At 44.1% G+C, this 10,645-nt stretch overlaps 1 pseudogene; it reads right to left on the bottom strand.

Annotated features, from left to right (window-relative positions):
* Positions 1-2,837: 2,837 nt before the first annotated feature.
* LOC135527464 (uridine-cytidine kinase-like 1) lies at positions 2,838-8,677 on the bottom strand (annotated as a pseudogene).
* Between the last annotated feature and the right edge of the window lie 1,968 nt (positions 8,678-10,645).

Below are 10,645 nucleotides of genomic sequence, written 5' to 3'. Positions count from 1 at the left end.
GGTAGAGGGGTCTGTAAAGTAAGATAGTTCAGCTCTCAGTTCAAATGAAACGTTTTAAAATAAAGCCTTTGTTTCTGGATATTAATGATTTTGAGTGGCATTCTATTTTTATTTATTCGTATTTTGTATTTTAAAAAAAAGTAAAAATGTTTGAGTGACATTCTTTCTGCATTCATCATATTTGGTAAAATCATTTTTGGAAAAAAAGAATACAGCCTATGCTGTGATAATATGTTTTGTTGTCTTTTATAATTATAGTATAAACAAATGGCAGGGTTAACCCTGTTAGACAATATTGATAGTTGTAGATAGTATTTATTGGGCCATTGTGCAACGATTGATTGAAATAACTTTTCATTAGATAAGAGGTTGTATGTTTTGATGGAGGTAGTTGATTTCGTGTCATGTAAATCAAATCAAATTTCAAATCAAATCAAATTTTATTTGTCACATACACATGGTTAGCAGATGTTAATGCGAGTGTAGCGAAATGTTTGTGCTTCTAGTTCCGACAATGCAGTAATAACCAACAAGTAATCTAACTAACAATTCCTAAACTACTGTCTTATACACAGTGTAAGGGGATAAAGAATATGTACATAAGGATATATGAATGAGTGATGGTACAGAGCAGCATAGGCAAGATACAGAAGATGGTATCGAGTACAGTATATACATATGAGATGAGTATGTAAACAAAGTGGCATAGTTAAAGTGGCTAGTGATACATGTATTACATAAGGATGCAGTCGATGATATAGAGTACAGTATATACGTATGCATATGAGATGAATAATGTAGGGTAAGTAACATTATATAAGGTAGCATTGTTTAAAGTGACTAGTGATATATTTACATCATTTCCCATCAATTCCCATTATTAAAGTGGCTGGAGTTGAGTCAGTGTCAGTGTGTTGGCAGCAGCCACTCAATGTTAGTGGTGGCTGTTTAACAGTCTGATGGCCTTGAGATAGAAGCTGTTTTTCAGTCTCTTGGTCCCAGCTTTGATGCACCTGTACTGACCTCGCCTTCTGGATGATAGCGGGGTGAACAGGCAGTGGCTCGGGTGGTTGATGTCCTTGATGATCTTTATGGCCTTCCTGTAACATCGGGTGGTGTAGGTGTCCTGGAGGGCAGGTAGTTTGCCCCCGGTGATGCGTTGTGCAGACCTCACTACCCTCTGGAGAGCCTTACGGTTGAGGGTGGAGCAGTTGCCGTACCAGGCGGTGATACAGCCCGCCAGGATGCTCTCGATTGTGCATCTGTAGAAGTTTGTGAGTGCTTTTGGTGACAAGCCGAATTTCTTCAGCCTCCTGAGGTTGAACAGGCGCTGCTGCGCCTTCTTCACGATGCTGTCTGTGTGAGTGGACCAATTCAGTTTGTCTGTGATGTGTATGCCGAGGAACTTAAAACTTGCTACTCTCTCCACTACTGTTCGTTCCATCGATGTGGATAGGGGGGTGTTCCCTCTGCTGTTTCCTGAAGTCCACAATCATCTCCTTAGTTTTGTTGACGTTGAGTGTGAGGTTATTTTCCTGACACCACACTCCGAGGGCCCTCACCTCCTCCCTGTAGGGCGTCTCGTCGTTGTTGGTAATCAAGCCTACCACTGTTGTGTCGTCCGCAAACTTGATGATTGAGTTGGAGGCGTGCGTGGCCACGCAGTCGTGGGTGAACAGGGAGTACAGGAGAGGGCTCAGAACGCACCCTTGTGGGGCCCCAGTGTTGAGGATCAGCGGGGAAGAGACGTTGTTACCTACCCTCACCACCTGGGGGCGGCCCGTCAGGAAGTCCAGTACCCAGTTGCACAGGGTGGGGTCGAGACCCAGGGTTTCGAGCTTGATGACGAGCTTGGAGGGTACTATGGTGTTGAATGCCGAGCTGTAGTCGATGAACAGCATTCTCACATAGGTATTCCTCTTGTCCAGATGGGTTAGGGCAGTGTGGTTGAGATTGCATCGTCTGTGGACCTATTTGGGTGGTAAGCAAATTGGAGTGGGTCTAGGGTGTCAGTTAGGGTGGAGGTGATATGGTCCTTGACTAGTCTCTCAAAGCACTTCATGATGACGGAAGTGAGTGCTACGGGGCGGTAGTCGTTTAGCTCAGTTACCTTAGCTTTCTTGGGAACAGGAACAATGGTGGCCCTCTTGAAGCATGTGGGAACAGCAGACTGGTATAGGGATTGATTGAATATGTCCGTAAACACACCAGCCAGCTGGTCTGCGCATGCTCTGAGGGCGCGGCTGGGGATGCCGTCTGGGCCTGCAGCCTTGCGAGGGTTAACACGTTTAAATGTTTTACTCACCTCGGCTACAGTGAAGGAGAGACCGCATGTTTCCGTTGCAGGCCGTGTCAGTGGCACTGTATTGTCCTCAAAGCGGGCAAAAAAGTTATTTAGTCTGCCTGGGAGCAAGACATACTGGTCCGTGACTGGGCTGGATTTCTTCCTGTAGTCCGTGATTGACTGTAGACCCTGCCACATGCCTCTTGTGTCTGAGCCGTTGAATTGAGATTCTACTTTGTCTCTGTACTGACGCTTAGCTTGTTTGATAGCCTTACGGAGGGAATAGCTGCACTGTTTGTATTCAGTCATGTTACCAGACACCTTGCCCTGATTGAAAGCAGTGGTTCGCGCTTTCAGTTTCACGTGAATGCTGCCATCAATCCATGGTTTCTGGTTAGGGAATGTTTTAATCGTTGCTATGGGAACGACATCTTCAACGCACGTTCTAATGAACTCGCATGTATTTCATGTTTTGAGAGCCTTAATGCATTTTGCAAATTAAATGTGTCATTTTGGCCAACATGTTTCAGTTTTGGGCTGCGTGGTAATTATTTTGAAAAAGTGAAATCTGTTTAGACAAATGTGCTCAAGCAAGAAACTGTAATCTTAAAATGAATTAAAAAGCTTTTTTGTTTATTATCTTTGAGTGTGTTTATTTATTTTGTGTATCCTTATAACCTCCTACAGTCTATAAATCTCAATGTGTGTGAGTATCCTTGTTTATGTGTGTGTTATTGTGTGTTATTGTGTGTGTGTGTGTGTGTCTGACTAGCTGTAGAACAAAATAGGTCACCCTTAAAACAAAAAGCTTGCAGTCAACATCGCAACCGTCTGCTGAATTTTCATTGGTGGGCTTGTCTCCATAGTAACAGGTTAACCTTGAGGCAGTAGTCACATGGGCAGGCGGGGTCTTGCGCTGTCTTGGAGAATACAGCATGACATCCATGATCACAGTCACCCACTCTGGAAGGGTTATCACAGAGAAAAAGAGATTCCCCCAAAACAGTGTTCTCTCATGACTAAATGTAGGCTATGCTTGTCAATCATAGAGGCAGAGATAAAATACATTCAACACTCATACATGTGTGTATACTATGTCAGGTAAAAATGAATACAATAAACGTAATGTATAAATGGGTGTCACATCCCTTAAAAAAACGGGGTAAGAAAAATACAAAGATATCTAATATTTGGTATTTAGCATTGGGCATCAGGACATGTCACGATCTCTTTGTTCAGGTGAAGATCATCCTCAACAAATTTCTAGTGACTGTTTTCGATCATCTCCATCATGGGTGGAGAGGATTCAATACCATTTCCACTCACTACCTTTCAAATGTCCAAACCTTTTCAAATACTTGAAAATAATGGGCAATTTCCCTGCACATGATTTGTCAATTCCCTCAATGAAATGAGTTGAATGAAATGCACCAATTACAGGCAGTCATATGGTTTCTAGTGTACTTTGAGTATCTGGGAGCACACACTACATGGCAACACAGCAACTATAATTGAACAATGCTCCCCTCTACAGGCTAGAAAGCTTCTATACCTAATAAAACATAGATAAACTTTCAATAACGTTATATTTAATATACAATTGCCAATTATCATCTGATAATAAAAAACAAATAGCTAGGTAATTTCAAGATAGTGTCTTGAGAGGGGATGAAACTGATTCAGTTTCATGTAGCACCATATACATTATAAACATTAGCTTGCTTGAGCAGTCCAGAACTGAAACATCCAACCATATAAATAGAATAATGACCCATTAACATCTAATATAAACCATACAAAAATGTCTTGTTGTACATACATTTGAGTATTGATGTTTATAGAGACCCTTTATTGGGTCCATCTACTGTATAGCAGCTGAATGGAATGTGACTGGTGTGGCCCAGGAAGTCCTGCCCTGAACTAGCCTTGTTAAACCAGCCTGATCTAGCAAGCACACAGTCTGGTTTTACAAGGCTAGCCTTTAACCTTGTGTTTCACAGAATCAAGTTCATTGTTTGTTGTTTCGGTCGCTCCTGTCCTTCATCGTCACTCCAGCCTGATGTTCTACCATCTGTCCCAAAGTAGCGGTCCCCAAAGTCCCCAGAGTTAACTTACATTACACGGAGTACAGAATAAATACATCAATGACTTCCATCACTGTCCATAACGCATAACCGGAGTGCTACAGCAGAGCCAAACCCACCAATCCCAGGAAGGACTTGGAGGAAGTCATCAACACCCTTGTCCACAGCGGTGGTGATGATTTTGACCTTGGGGAAGGCATAGGCCACCCAGTGCACCCCCAACCCTGCCATCAGCAGAGAGGCCAGCGCCTCTCCTCCTGCTCCTTGTGGTCCTGCACAGATACATCACAACACTCATTTAACACAACACACAATCAATGCTATGCCAACTTTTTAAAACCAAGCCATTTAGTATGGTGGGCAATGGGGGTTACTTTCATAGAAACAGAACTACTAATTATAATTCTATTGTTACTATAATGATTAATCATGAAGTTGGGGGGCTATCAGTTATTATGGGATAGGGATGTCAATTGCTACTTTACCAATTGGGCCCTCACAGCCATCGTGGCTGCAGCGCTTGAAGACACAGTGCTGTCCATTAGAATGACATGGTCCTCACTGATGTCTTTGGGCAGACGCAGGTAATGAAGCTGGAAAGGGATGGGGCAGAGAGAGGAGGAAGGAGAAACAGGGTTACCACGGAGATACGATCAGGAGGTGGAGGAGGCAGATCTGGTTACTAAGGAGACACTCAGTGAGGTGGATATAAGTGTGACTGTTCTAAACAAGACCACTTCTCTCTTCAGCCAATAAAGATCTATTCTATTCTGTTACATTCTAAAGTACCTCAGGTTCTCCTGAGTCCAGGTTGGTCTGGATGAGGATCTTGCCGATGCGGACATCCTTGCACACCGCCCTCAGGGAAGGCTATGGTCTCCCCTGCCCGCAGGATGGACACTTGTGTGATCTGGAGAAAGGAGGATCCAGCTTCAGCATGGTTACAAACACAAACTCTGCACTATTAGAAAGGAACACCAAACACACACGGTGGAGCAAAATAGGAGTACTACCAATGACTGTATAGTACCCACCCCTTTTCCACAGAGGCTTCTCTTCCCCTCATACTCACGGCCCTGTGGGGTCTGTACCGTGCAGGGCTGTGACATGATACAATAGGGAAAAAGTCTGTTACATTATGTCAAATCACTATCAAACCAAATAACATATTACAATGAAATACACTATAATGTGGGGAAAAATGTCCACATACCTGAGAGGGCAGGAATGTTAGAGCATGTTCAATAAGGAGGCAAATCAACCTCTTGGGGTAGAAGATGAACTCGTCTCGACTGGTCTCCTGACTCCTGGATTACACAAGTGAGTTGGAGAGGAGAATGAGAAAAGGCCTAAATGCCTCTCTTTGCTATGCTCGATGACCCGGCAAATACCGTCTGGAAGACAGAAGTTAGTTTGGCTCTAGACCCATAAACTGTGATCTGACCTGATGATGGTGTGCAGGCCTTTGACCTGGGGCATACTTTCCGACACTCTGAGGGTCTGGGTGGGGGGGGGGGGGGGGGGGGGGCTGTGTCTGCTGGGCCGAGGACAGGACTGCCCTGGACGAAACAACACAAAGGAGAATACATTTGAATAGGTGACAATGACAAGAGACTGTTCTGCTCTTCCACTAGTTCTTCAGTAGAAGGCAACCATGTAGTCACACTGAGACACCTGGTGGGGGTATTGTGAATAACACCAGGAAGAGAGGCGTGGAACGAGGGAGGAGCTGTAGGAGATGTGTAAGCCTACCTGACACTGAGCTCGTGCTGCACAAAGAGAGAGGGAAAGAGATAGAGAGCGAGAGCTAGAGAGGGAATGTAGTAAATGGTGAAAGAAACAGAAAAAAAAGAGAGAAAGAGGCAAAGAGATGTCAGCCACTCATCCCTTCACCATGCCTCTATAGACACTTCAGCATTCTGCCACTGTGTGGCGCCCTCTTTTCATGCACAGTGTTCTGTGGCTCACTCACCTCCTCCATCTGCTTGTGAACATGTTGGACTATCAGGTAAATGGCCACCATGTTACCACCACCTGGCAGAGGTACACATTCAACATATTTTCACTTGGAAACAACATATTTTCACTTGGAAACAACATATTTTCACTTGGTCAGAAACATTTCGCTAGCTCATATGGCTACCTCATAATTAACATGATAAAATATCTGCACAGAAAATTTGCTATGATATAATAGTATATCTGCAGGATATATATGCCGTCATATGGGTATTAGCTCCTAATGGCTGACAAATATTAGATAAAGACTGGAAGATACCAAAATACTGCACTTTTGAAATTTCGAATGGTTAGTGCTAAATCACTCACCTCGATGTCTGCCAGCTGAATGTAGGATTCGATGTACCGCTCAAACGCAGGCTTCACAAACTTGTTGTACTGCTTAATGACCCCCTCGATGTCCCGCCCGCGCTCTGTGATGTCCCTGCGCAGCCGACGTACGAGCCGGATGTCTGAGTCAGTGTCCACAATGCTCTTCATGTCTCGGAGCTGGAGACAGACAGAGCAACAACAGAGCACTATGTTCCTGTACGTTGCAGTCACAGAGGACTCGACTGATTCAGTAAAGAGATTAGAAACACTAAACATGTGATGATCATACAGCCTTACCTCCAAAAGTTCTTTGTCTGCAAAGGACATGATCCCCTCAAAGATGACCACACTGGCACCAGGAGGGGAGAGTCAGAGACAACAGAAATGCTCAGAACTGCAACAGCTGCCCGTTTTCTCTATCCAATAATGTTTACGGTGGATAAATATATCAAGAGAATCTACAGTTTTCACTTGGTACATGGCCTCTCATCAGTTCTACTCTCACCCAGTCTTTCTGTCTGCCATGTGTAGTGAAGTCATACACAGGGATCATGACAATTTTGCCGTGTTTGAGCCGCTGCACGGTGGCCACCAGCAGCTCAAAGTCAAACGCCCCTAGGTGGTCAAAGTTGTAGTCATTACTTACTGGCTACCAGGGTCTGTTCCTCAAGGGTCAGAACCTAGGGTGTACAGGAGAACAAACTTCAGGGATGGATGGACACAGAAACACAATGTGTACGTGTGTGCACGTGCGTGTGCGTGCATGTGAGTCCATGGGACAGGATGCGTGTTGTTCCCTGCTGGTCTATAAATAGGCATGATGGAGGGAGGGATGGGATTACCCAGGCTGTAGACAGTCTCTTCCCCATGACAGTCTCTTCCCCACATTATTAAGAGTGAGGGATTGTGGGTAGGCTCATTCATACAGTATTACAAGGGTGACATGTCTGTCAATAAGGCTCCAGGCTGTTGTGAAGAAAATATAGTAGCATCTCCGAAAGGCTAAAGCCCAAGCAAGCCAAATTAATGACAGACTCTCACCTTGTAGAAGGAGTCCATGGACAACAGCACTACCCAGGGGACATCCAGAGCCTCAATGATCTTATTGGCCACCGTGGTCTTCCCTGAGGCACTGCCCCCACACAGCCCTGCACAGACAAACACACGTATTTTTGAGTACAAGAACCTGTCAACAATAAGGAAAGACCATTACAACACCACATATAACAGCAAAAACTCCTGAGTAACACTTCACACACTGACAATAAAATAAGGCATACACCCATGAATGTTGTGCCGATGACGAAGGCCTCTTTGGACTCTGCACCATGTTCATCGTACCAGGGGGGGTCTGCCTGCTGTGTAGATAGTGTGCGTGCAGGTGCGGAGCAGGGGCGGCTCTGTCTTAGTCTGGGATGTGCTCTTCCTGCGTACGGCGGTGATAGGGGGGCCAGGCAGGAGCCAGTCCAATGAGTCTTCCCCACTACCACTGTAACACAACAATCATCATATCATCAATAATTTACTGCAGTGGGCTAAATCTGGGTCACACAACGACATCACAGGCGCATTAAAATGATAATTGGTTAATGATCAAACTTGATACCTGATTCAGTAACCACCTGGTAATTTAATAAAATGTACAATGCTTCAAACATTATTTTATATAGCCAACGTTGACTGTGTGTTACGCGCAGGTAGGAATTTGTATCAACTAAACAAACCCACTGCGCTCGGGGAGGTCAAATTATGCAGTAGTAGATTAGGCTACAACGAGAAGGACGCATAGGCTGCTGTGGTTAGCAAACAGTAATATAATTTAGTATTATTCTAAACCTCAGCTGATTTAAAGGATAGTATGGAATACTCTATGGTGCAAGAAGCTGTACCTGTCCAAGCAGGATGACGTTTTCTTTCCGCTGCACTTCGTTTCGCACAGCATCTCTCGCCCTCCTCCGTACCGGTCAGACAGCGACATGTAAATTCAGCAGTGGCGTTCGGTGACGTTTAAGATGGAGGACGATACATTTTTTTTATGAGCATGGCCTTATTTGTATTACAGCATATTGAATGACTATCATTCATATTTCATTCACCCCAGCTCAATTATGTATTTGTATTTATTATTATTTGTTTTTTCTCACCTTTATTTAACCAGGTAAACCAGTTGAGAACAAGTTCTCATTTGAAACTGCGACATGGCCAAGATAAAGCAAAGCAGTGCGACACAAACAACAACACAGAGTTACACATGGAAAAAACAAATGTACAGTCAATAACACAATAGAAAAGTCTATATACACTGGGTGCAAATGGAGTAAGATTAGGGAGGTAAGGCAAAAAATTGTCCATAGTGGAGAAATAATTACAGTATAGCAAATAAACACTGGAATGATAGATGTGCAGAAGATTAATGTGCAGGTAGAGATATTGGGGTGCAAAATAGCAAAATAATATAAATGAGGTAGTTGGATGGGCTATTTACAGATGGGCTATGTACAGGTGCAATGATCTGTAAGCTGCTCTGATAGCTGATGCTTAAAGTTAGTGAGGGAGATAGGAGTCTCCAGCTTCAGTGATTTTTGCAATTCGTTCTAGTCATTGGCAGCAGAGAACTGGACGGAAAGGCGGCCAAAGGAGGAATTGGCTTTGGGGGTGACCAGTGAAATATACCTGCTGGAGCGCTGCTACAGGTGGGTGCTGCTATGGTAACCAGTGAGCTAAGGCGGGGCTTTACCTAGCAAAGACTTATAGATGACCTGGAGCCAGTGGGTTTGGCGACGAATATGAAGCGAGGGCCAGCCAACAAGAGCATACAGGTTGCAGTGGTGGGTAGTATATGGGGCTTTGCTGATGAAACGGATAGCACTGTGATAGACTGCATCCAATTTGCTGAGTAGGGTGTTAGAGGCTATTTTATAAAGGACATCACCAAAGTCAAGGATTGGTAGGATAGTCAGTTTTACGAGAGTATGTTTGGCAGCATTGAGTGAAGGATGCTTTGTTGCAAAATAGGAATTTGATTCTAGATTTAATTTTGGATTGGAGATGCTTAATATGAGTCTGGAAGGAGAGTTTACAGTCTAACCAGACACCTAGGTATTTGTAGTTGTCCACATATTCTAAGTCAGAACCGTCCAGAGTAGGGATGCTAGGCGGGCGGGCAGGTGCGAGCAGCAATCGGTTGAAGAGCATGCATTTAGTTTTACTTGCATTTAAGAGCAGTTGGAGGCCACAGAAGGAGAGTTGTATGGCATTGAAGCTCGTCTGGAGGTTAGTTAACACAGTGTCCAAAGAAGGGCCAGAAGTATACAGAATGGTGTCGTCTGCGTAGAGGTGGATCAGAGAATCACCAGCAGCAAGAGCCTTTGAATTAAAGCTTACAATGTAGGTGCACAGGTCGAGGAAACATTTTGAGTAATCAAGGTGACAGACAGTCACACATTCAATACCGCCTTGCACACTATTGCTTGCATCAAGCTGATGGGTTATCATTAGTCCAACAGTTGCAAACAAACATTTCTATTGGACAAATTCAGGTATGTTTATCCTCATTTAGTTCATTTTGCTTCAGTTTACGAAACATTTTTTCAACAGAATCGGCGGAATGAATACACTCCTGATCACATGCAAACACAGTTCACCATATTTAATTTAACCTTTATTTAACTAGGCAAGTCAGTTAAGAACAAATTCTTATTTACATTGACGGCCTTCCCCGGCCAAACCCAGATGATGCTTGGCCAATTGAGCGGTTCCCTATAGGACTCCCAATCACGGCTGGATATGATACAGTCTGGATAGCAGCCACATACCAACAGCATGATAATATTGCTCGTTGGAAAGTTTTTTTTCGCCTGGTCACAGACAGCTGATGTGTTGTGCACTGAAGTCCACAAGCAAAGGGAAAAGGTGAGAGGAGGAGAGCATGTAGATGCGAGAAGGA

This window comes from Oncorhynchus masou, chromosome 33 (genome assembly GCF_036934945.1).
Source record: "Oncorhynchus masou masou isolate Uvic2021 chromosome 33, UVic_Omas_1.1, whole genome shotgun sequence".
In the NCBI taxonomy this organism is placed as follows: domain Eukaryota; kingdom Metazoa; phylum Chordata; class Actinopteri; order Salmoniformes; family Salmonidae; genus Oncorhynchus; species Oncorhynchus masou.
The sequence above is the reverse complement of the archived record's forward strand: the minus strand, read 5'-3'. Positions and strand labels throughout refer to the sequence as shown.